The 9,457-nt window shown below is 33.6% G+C and overlaps 1 protein-coding gene across 2 annotated transcripts in view; it reads right to left on the bottom strand.

Annotated features, from left to right (window-relative positions):
* The window catches only part of LOC122247700 (U-scoloptoxin(05)-Sm1a), a 26,069-nt gene extending 25,670 nt beyond the window's left edge, over positions 1-399 (bottom strand). Inside the window, exon 1 of one of the 2 annotated variants that reach the window (XM_043007223.2) lies at positions 242-399. The gene's annotated coding sequence lies outside the window, so the exon portion shown is untranslated. The remainder of the gene's footprint in view (positions 1-241) is intronic. The other variant, XM_043007221.2, reaches the window with a different exon arrangement.
* Between the last annotated feature and the right edge of the window lie 9,058 nt (positions 400-9,457).

Genomic DNA, 9,457 nt, shown 5'->3' with positions numbered 1-9,457 from the left:
TCCCCCTGGACTTCCAGGCAGTTTCTCGTGCGTGCTTGAAGTGTCAGAGGAAGCGCGAGGACAGCTCCAGCTCGCGCACAAGCCCTGGGAGAGAGAGGAGATACCATCAAAAAATAGTGTAAAATAAAATAGTGGGTCCCTCCTCTTTGCTCTTGCAGCTCTCCCTCTCTCTTTCTCTCTCTCTCTCTCTATCCAGTTCCTATAAGGCTCACACAAAAGGGGGGAAATATATAAGACTCACTGTTGTTTTGCCTGGAAGGCCTGTGTGACCCTGGAGAACGCGACAGTAAAATCACAAATGCCTCATGCCAACTGGGTCTAGAAGACTAGTGAGCGCGGGGAGAGACGTGCACTTCGATATATGAGCGTCTGCGCACAAGTGTCTCCTCTCTCTCTCTCTCGCTCTATCTCTCTCTCTCTGGCTCGCTCGCTCTCCTCTCTCTCTCTCTCCCCTCGCCTCTCCTTCTCTCTCACCTTTCTCGCTCTCTCTCCTCCTTCTTCTCTCCTCTCTCTCATCCTCTCTCTCTCGCCTTCCTTCTCCTCTCTCCTTTCCCCTCTCCATCTCCATCTCTCTCCTCCTTCTCTCTCTCTTTTCCTCTTCTCCTCTCTTTCTCTCCTCTCTCACTCCCTCTCTCTCCCTTCCTCCCCACGTCCATTCTTTCTTTTCTTTCTATTTCTTTCTTTCTTCTTTTATTCTTCCCTCTCCGGCCGGGATACTTCCACACAGGAACTCTGTTTACCCATTCCGAAGGGTTTCATCCCCGTGTTCTTGGGTGTGTTTGCAGTTTTGATCTCTCGAGCTGAGTCTTGATTCATCCTTTCGTACATCGACGAGGCTGAAAGAAGAGTAATTCCTAAGTCAACTGAATATTTTGCCTCTGTTTTACATATCCGTGTAGCCTTGTCATGCTTATCGTATGTCTGGCACCGGGTAGTCTTTTGGCTGCTATTGAACATCGAATAACCATTGATATTTAAGCGTTATGTTGTGCATACCAACACTAGGTCTCCTTTGATATATTCATAGACAAAAGTCACTTTCTTGGTCTGAGCTTCTAAACCATGCATAAGAAGAACCAATCTCGTGACCGTTACCATGGCAACGCTCTTGGAAGAAGCTGAATTAGCTTCTGTGATTAAAGATTATTTCCTATTGATTTGTTTCATATATTACGTTTGCATTGATTGCACTAATGCGTAGCGTGTAATTATATGTTGCGTTTTTTTTATTATATCTCTCTCATTCTCTCTCTCTCTCTCTCTCTCTCTCTCTCTCTCTCTCTCTCTCTCTCTCTCTCTCTCTCTCTATATATATATATATATATATATATATATATATATATATATATATATATATATATATATATATATAGTATTATAATATAGATATACACACACACACACACAACACACACCACACACACATATATATATATATATATTATATATATCTTATATATTAAATATATATATAATAGATATATATAAATAATATATATATATATACATATATAATATATATATATTTCTCTCTCTCGTCTGTCTCTCTCTCTCTCACTCCCCTTGGTTGTATAATATATAAATATATATATAATATATATATATATATAAATATATATATATTATATATATTATACAATTATATAAGTATATATAGCTATATACATATCTGACCTATCTAACCTACAATTATATATAATATAGATATACTATAGATTATAATATAATATATATTATATATAATACATATATGGTGTGTGTATTATTGTGTATATATATATATATTATATATAATATATTTATATATATATATACTATTAATATATAAATTTTATAATATGTACACATATATATATATATATATATATATATATATATATATATATATATACATATATGTATCTGTTCTATCTATCTAACTATTTATCTATATCTCCTTTTCTTCCTCTCTTCATCTATTCTCTCTTCCTCTCTCTCTCTTCCTCTCTCTCTTTCTCCCTCTCCTCCTCTCTTCCTGCTCTCCCTCTCTCCCTCTCTTCGTCTCTCCCTATATCCCTCTCATTTATTCTCTCTCTCCCTTTCTCTCCCTCTTTTCCTCTCTCTCAAGCTAAAACGGATCATCTGGGAATGGAGAATTCAAGAGCCGTTGACCCAGCTTCCTACTGGACAAATCTGCATGTACTGCCGCCTCAAGTAGATATCGTAAGAGTCCAGTATGTATTATTTATCTGTCTATCTAGCAATCTATCTATTTATATATACATATAAATGTATGTGTGTGTGTGTGTGTGTCTATATATATATAGATTAAGATATTAATTAATATATATATATATATATTTATATATATACTATATATATTATATATGTATGTGTGTGTGTGTGTGTGTGAGTGTTTGTGTGGTGTGTTGAGTGTGTGTTGTATATTAATATAAATATATATATATATATATATATATATAAATATATAGATATATATATAATATAATTATAATAGATATATAGAATATATAAATTTAAGTATATATACATAATATGTATATATATATATAAATATATATATAAGATATATATATATAGATATAATATAACATGATATAAATATATATAATATGGATATATATATATATATAATATTTATATACATATGTACATATGAATAGTGTGTACTGTTGTTGTAGTTTATATATATATATATATTATATAATATTGAATATATATTTAATATATTAGATATATATATATATACATATGTATGAGTATGTGAGTGTATGTAGTATATATATATATAGATATAATATATCAAAAAAATATATATATATAATATATATTAATGTATATATAGTTTATATATATGTATGTGTGTGTGTGTGTGTTTGTGTGAGTGTGTGTGTGTGCGTGTGTGTGTGCATGTATGTATGTGTGTGTTTATGTGTATGTATATATAAATAATATATATCTAGTAATATATATAAAAATATTTTATAATATAGGTATATATATATAATCTATAGATTTATGTATGTATAATATATACATATATGTAAGATACATAAATATAACATATACATTATATATATAAAGACATATACATATACATATACATATACATATACATATACATATACATATACATAAACAATTACATAAACATATACATAAACATCTACATATGCAATATATGTATGTATAATATATACATTATATGTAAACAAATACATATACATGTACATATGCATATACATATACATATACATTATACAAATACATATACCTATACATATACTATATACATATACATATACATATACATATTAATTATACATATACATATACATATATATTATATATATAATATATAAATATATATAATATATATATTAAAGATATATAATATATACATAATACATAAAAATATATTTCTCCCTCTCTCTCTTCTCCTCTCCTCTCCTACCTCTCAACACTCTCCTCTCTCCCTATAAAAATATATATATAGATATATATTATATATATTTATTTTTATATTTTATATATTATACATATTTATAATATATATATATATATATATTCATATATATGACCATATCTATGTCTAAATATATATAGATAATATATTTGTATTAGGAAATTTATTAAATAACTTACATATAATATAATAAATAATATATATATATAGTTATATATTTGGTAATAATGATAGACAGTATATATATATATATATTTATATAATATAAACTATATATATATATAAACTATATATATATATAATATATATAATAACTACATATATATCTAAATAATTTGGTGTGAGTTGTGTGTGTGTGTGTGTATGTGATTGTGTTTTTGTGAGTTTGTTGTGTGTGAGTGCGTGTTTTGTATACAAACAAACCTACATCCATACATACATCCATACAAATGCATACCTACATACATACTTTAATCATACATACCATCCCTACATACATCTAGAATCTATATATAATATCAATATATAAAACTATATATATACTCTATCTTAACTATAATATATATATATAAAAAATTTAAATAAATTTCTACGTGTGAAAGATTCCTGGTGAACAAAGTGCAAACAAAACAAAGGGAAAACAGGAAAACGCATGAATATTCCAAAGACCCTCTCGCTTTAAAGTGAAAAGGCCTTCGTCATATTCGTGTTTTCAAGGAGAGTAAGTGTGACGAGGAGAAATAGTCTTTATGTTGCACTGCTTTACGTTCCATTGGAACTGGGACTAACAGTATTTTTTATTAGTATTCATATCATATTTTCTGTTGTTTGTATATGCGCTACATTCTGCAATTAATTATCTCCTCTTACATAGAGATACTTGATCTTACGGGTTTGGGTTGCATAACTCTGCAATAACTGCGTTTCTATAGACTGCTGCGCTCCGGCGGGATGCGAGAGTTCGTTCGTTCCGATCGGTTTTGGCTGTTTGGTGTGAGCCCCTTTTTTCCGTCTGTTTGGTTGGATTCATTCTCATTTTCTAACTGGAGTCACGTGCATATTTCAGGTATTCCTGGGTAATATTCGTGAATATAGGAGCCCCTTCCTTAAGGGGTTATTATGAGCGCTTGTCGCTTTTCTTGTTTCAGTTCGCTTCGTAGTCGTTCGAAAAATATGGACACATACAGGCACATAGACCCCGTCGATGAAGTTTACTTAGTCGGACATGCATAAGCTAGACTAAACATTTATCATATCTCGGCGAATCAGTTTCTCTTTGCAATCTTTTCAATCATTCACCTATTTAATCAATTACTCAGCCACTCCCTCACGCAATCAAGAGGCACTGCGACTTTTCAAGCATAAACCACCACAATTTGCTGTCAAGATTTCCATGCGCATGATTGCGAGTCAATTTATGCACTTAAGTATCTTGCAATTACAATGGCGTTTTCTATGTCGTGGTTGATATAGGCGTAAAGATTGATTATGCAATCATCGTAAATTCGCGGCAATGGCGCCTTGGCTGCCCGCAAGCGTTGTCTCTTTCACCCCAAGTGTTGCTATCGTGATGGGTGGGCAGTGCTTTATGCACGATACTTTTCTTAATTTTGCGCTGTTGCATTCTCCTCTCTCTGTTCAGTTCGCAGGTCAAGTAAAGCCTCGCGGATTGCGACTGCCATCTCCCTGACTTTTCTTGAAATAAAAAATAAATATACAAACTTTAAAATTAACGTACAAACTGTGATATGTTAAAACGGCTATAATACCACACACTTGTGCCCCTGCTTCACGCCTTCCTCCTCTACTACTTTCTTGCCCTCTAGATTAGCTTAGGTCAGCTGGGGTTGACCTCCGAAAGGCCAAGGAGGCCGCGTGTATACGAAAGGATATTGCCTTTGCTTGTGCGGCTTGGCTTGGCTTGATTCATTATTTTGAAAGTATCATAAAGCTCTCACATATATATATATATATATATATTTATATAGAAATATATATATATATATATATATTATATATATATAATATATATACATAATATATATAAATATATATATATATATATATATATATCTATATATGTATATATATAGAATATATATATATAATATATATATAAAATATATGCATATATATATATACCTAATATAATATATATATATATATAATATATAGATAAATATATATATATAATTATATATATATATTTATGTATTTTAATATATATAAATATATATATATAATAGATATATGAATATATATATGATATATATAATATATAGTATATATATATAAATACATATATATATATATCTATATATATATATGTATATATATGACATATATGCATAAATATATATATATAATATATTATATATACTCATATATATAAACTATATATACATATATATATAATATATATATATATATATATATATATATATATATAATATATATCTAATATATATAATATATAAATATATACATGTGTGCGTGTGTTTGTGAATGTGTTTTCTACGCATGGAATGCTGTCCCAGTTGTTCTTTATTATTTGCTACACACAGTATCACTTATCTCACGATTTTTTCCCTTAGCATGGTGTAGTCACGCCAAGCTTCCTCTTCATGCATCTTTGAAATTTCTCCCAAGATCTTTTACTATCTTACTATCTCACAAATACACGCTAAGGCTTAATTATAGATGGTGCAAGGAACCGATTACGCTGGACCGGTCCGCACTTCCCTCAGTTGGAGCGACACCGTCACCGGGTCAACACGCACTGTCTCTCTCTCTCTCCTCTCTCTCCTCTCTCTCTCTCTCTCTCTCTCTCTCTCTCTCTCTCTCTCTCTCTCTCTCTCTCTCTCTCTCTCTCCTCTCTCTCTTCCATCTCCCACTCTCTCTTCACCCCTCCACATTCCTCTCTCTCTTCTCTCTCTCTCGCCACTCCTTCTCTCTCTCTCTCTCTCTCTCTTCTCTCGCTCTCCTCTGTCCCTTTCTCTTCTCTCTCCCTCTCGCTCTCTCTTTCTATCATCCCGCTTCTCCTCTCATCTCTCTCTCCTCTCTCCTCTCCTCTATCTCACCATCTCTTCTCTTCTCTCTCTCCTCCTCTCTCTCTCCTCTCTTCTCTCTCTCGCACTCTCCTCTCCTCCCTCTCCTCTCTCTCTCATCTCCTCTCTCTCTCTCTCTCTCTCTCTCTCTCTCTCTCTCTGCTCCTCTCATCTTCTCTCTCTCTCCCCTCTCCTCTCTTCTCCTCCCTCATCTCTCTTCTCTCTCTTCCTCTCTCTCACTCCTCTCCATCCTCCTACACCTCTCTCTCTCTCTCTCTCCCTCTCTCTCTCTCTCTCACTCTCTCTCTCTTTCCTCTCCTCACTCTCTCGTCTCTCGCTCTCTTTTCTCCTCTCTCTCTCGCTCTCTCTCTCGTTCCTCCCTCTCTTTCTCTTCTCTCTCTCTTCTATCTAGATCTAATCTCTCTCTCTCTCTATATCTCTCTATCTCTCTCCCTCTCTCGCTCTCTCTCTACCACTATCATCCGCTCACTCGTCTCTATCTCCTCTCTCCCATATACGTGGCTCGCATATCTCCTATTCACTCGCTCTCTCCTCTCTCCGTCTCTCTCTCTATCTCTCGCCTACTCCAATCGAAATACCTCTCGCGCTCGCTGCTACTATCGCTAGCTCTCTTTCTCTCTCGCTCTCTATATCCTCTCTCTTGTCTCTCTAACTCTCTCGATTAGTCAATCCTCTCTCTCTGTTCTCTACTCTATCCATACTATACGACGAACACCCTACTAGAAGATAGAGCTATCTCTAACGATAGAGATCTCGTATCTCTCTCATCTCGATATCGCTCGACAGAACGATATATAATTCGTCTCTCTATCTCTCCTCGCTCTCTCTCTATATATCTCCGATAGTCACTAGAGGCTATCTATAAATATAGAGAGAAGATAATCTATATAGATATATATGGATATAAAGATAGAGAGATATAGATAAATAGATAGAATAAGATCTAGATAAGAATATATATAGAGAGATAGATAATATCAAGATATAGATGATAGAGAGCGAGATAGAGATAGAGATAGAGATAGAATAGATAAGAGAGTTAAAATAGATATATTATCGAGAGAGATAGAGAGAAGAGAAGATATAAGTAAGGATAAGATAATATATCATATATATATTATAGATAGATAAAATTATATATCGAGATAAGATATATATAGTTAGCATCTAAAGAAATAGAGAAGAGAGATAATAGCTGAATAGAGCTGATAATAATATAGAGATATAGAATAAATAAGATAGACAGATCGATAGATAAAGAGATATGAGAGAGAGAGATAAGATAGATATAGATATAGATCTGAGAAATAGATATATTGAGTTAATTATTTATTGAGATAAAGTAATAAGAGATATAGAGAGAGATAAGATATAGATACGAGATAAGAGAGATAAAGATAAGAGAGAAGAAGTGATAGATTGAGTGAGAGATAAGGAGAAGATAGACAGAGAGATAGAAGAAGAGATAATAGAAAGAGAGAGAGAGAGGTGATGAGAAAGAGAGAGAGAGGGAAAGAGAGAGAGAAAGAGAGAGAGAATTAGAGAGAGAGAGTAGAGAAGAGAGAGGGAGATATAAGTAAGAGAGAGAGAAAGATAGAGAGAGAGAGAGGGAAGAGAAGAATAGAAGAAGAGAGAGAGAGGAGAGATAGAGAGAGAGAGAGAGAGAGAGAGAGATAGAGAGATATAGATCAGAGAGAGAGAGAGAAAGATAGAGATAGATAGTTAGTGATGAGTGAGTTATGGATAAATGGAAAAAATAGATATAGAATTGAGAGGGATAGAGAGATAGAAAGATAGGAAGGGAGAGAGAGAGAGGAGAGTGAGAGAGAGGAGAATGGGAGAGAGTGAGAGAGAGGAAAAAAAAAAAAAAGATAGATAGAGAGGAGTGAGAGAAGAGAGAAGAGAGAAGAGAGGAGAGATAGAGAGAGAGGATAGAGAAATAGAGGTGGAGGATAAAGAAGAGAGAGAGAGAGAGAGATAGATAGAGATAGAAGAAGAGGAAGAGAGAGAGAGAGAGAAAGAGAGAAGAGTAGAGAGTGAGTGATTGAGTGAGTTAGATAAAGGGAGAAGAGAGAGATAGATGGAGAGAGAGATAGAGAAAGAGAGATGGAGAAGAGAGATAGGGAGAGTGAGAAGATAATAGAGAGAGAAAAGATGGAGAGAGAGAGAGAGAGGAAAAAAAAAAAAGAGAGAGAGAGGGAAAGAGAGAGAGAAGATAGAAGAGAGAGAGAGAGAGAAAGAAAGAGACAAGAGAGAGGGGAGAAGAGAGAGAGAGAGGTAAAGAGAAGAGAGATTAGATAAGAGAGAGAGAGATAGAAGAGATAATAAGAGAGAGAGTGAGGATTAAGTGAGTGAGAGAAAGGGAGAAGAAGAAGGAGAGAAGAGATATAATGATGAGATAGATGGAGAGGATGGAGATGAGATAGAGAGAAAGAGAGAGGGAGGGATGGAGGAAGAGAAAAAGAGAAAGATATAAGAGAGAGAGATGAAGAGAGAGAGATAAAGAGATAGAGAAATAGAGAGAGATAGGAGATAGATAGAGATGAGAGAGAAATAAGATGAGGTTATAGATAAGAGAGAGAGGGAAGAGGAGAGGATAGATAGATAGATAGAGGGATATAGATATATGAGAGAAGATAGATAGATAGAGAGAGAAGCGATATAGGTGAGATGAGAGAGAAATAAAGAGAGAGAGGAGAAGAGAGTAGAGAGATAGAGAAGTGAGAGAGAGAAAGAGAGATATAGAGAGATAGAAATAGAGAGAGAGATAGAGAGAGAGAGAAGAGAGAGAGAGAGAGAGAGATGTAGTATAAAATTAGGAATGAAGTTGTTGTAACCTGCTTGATGCCCTGGTTGTGATCCGGTGGATAAACAGACAGACGTTCACGTGTCATGGTCTTTATTGTGGACTCTGTTAACGCAC

The sequence above is a fragment of the Penaeus japonicus genome, unplaced genomic scaffold, assembly GCF_977035675.1.
Source record: "Penaeus japonicus unplaced genomic scaffold, GWHDUDI00000001_assembly GWHDUDI00000020, whole genome shotgun sequence".
Taxonomy (NCBI): domain Eukaryota; kingdom Metazoa; phylum Arthropoda; class Malacostraca; order Decapoda; family Penaeidae; genus Penaeus; species Penaeus japonicus.
Note: the sequence above shows the minus strand (reverse complement) of the source record. Positions and strands in the feature narration are given on the sequence as shown.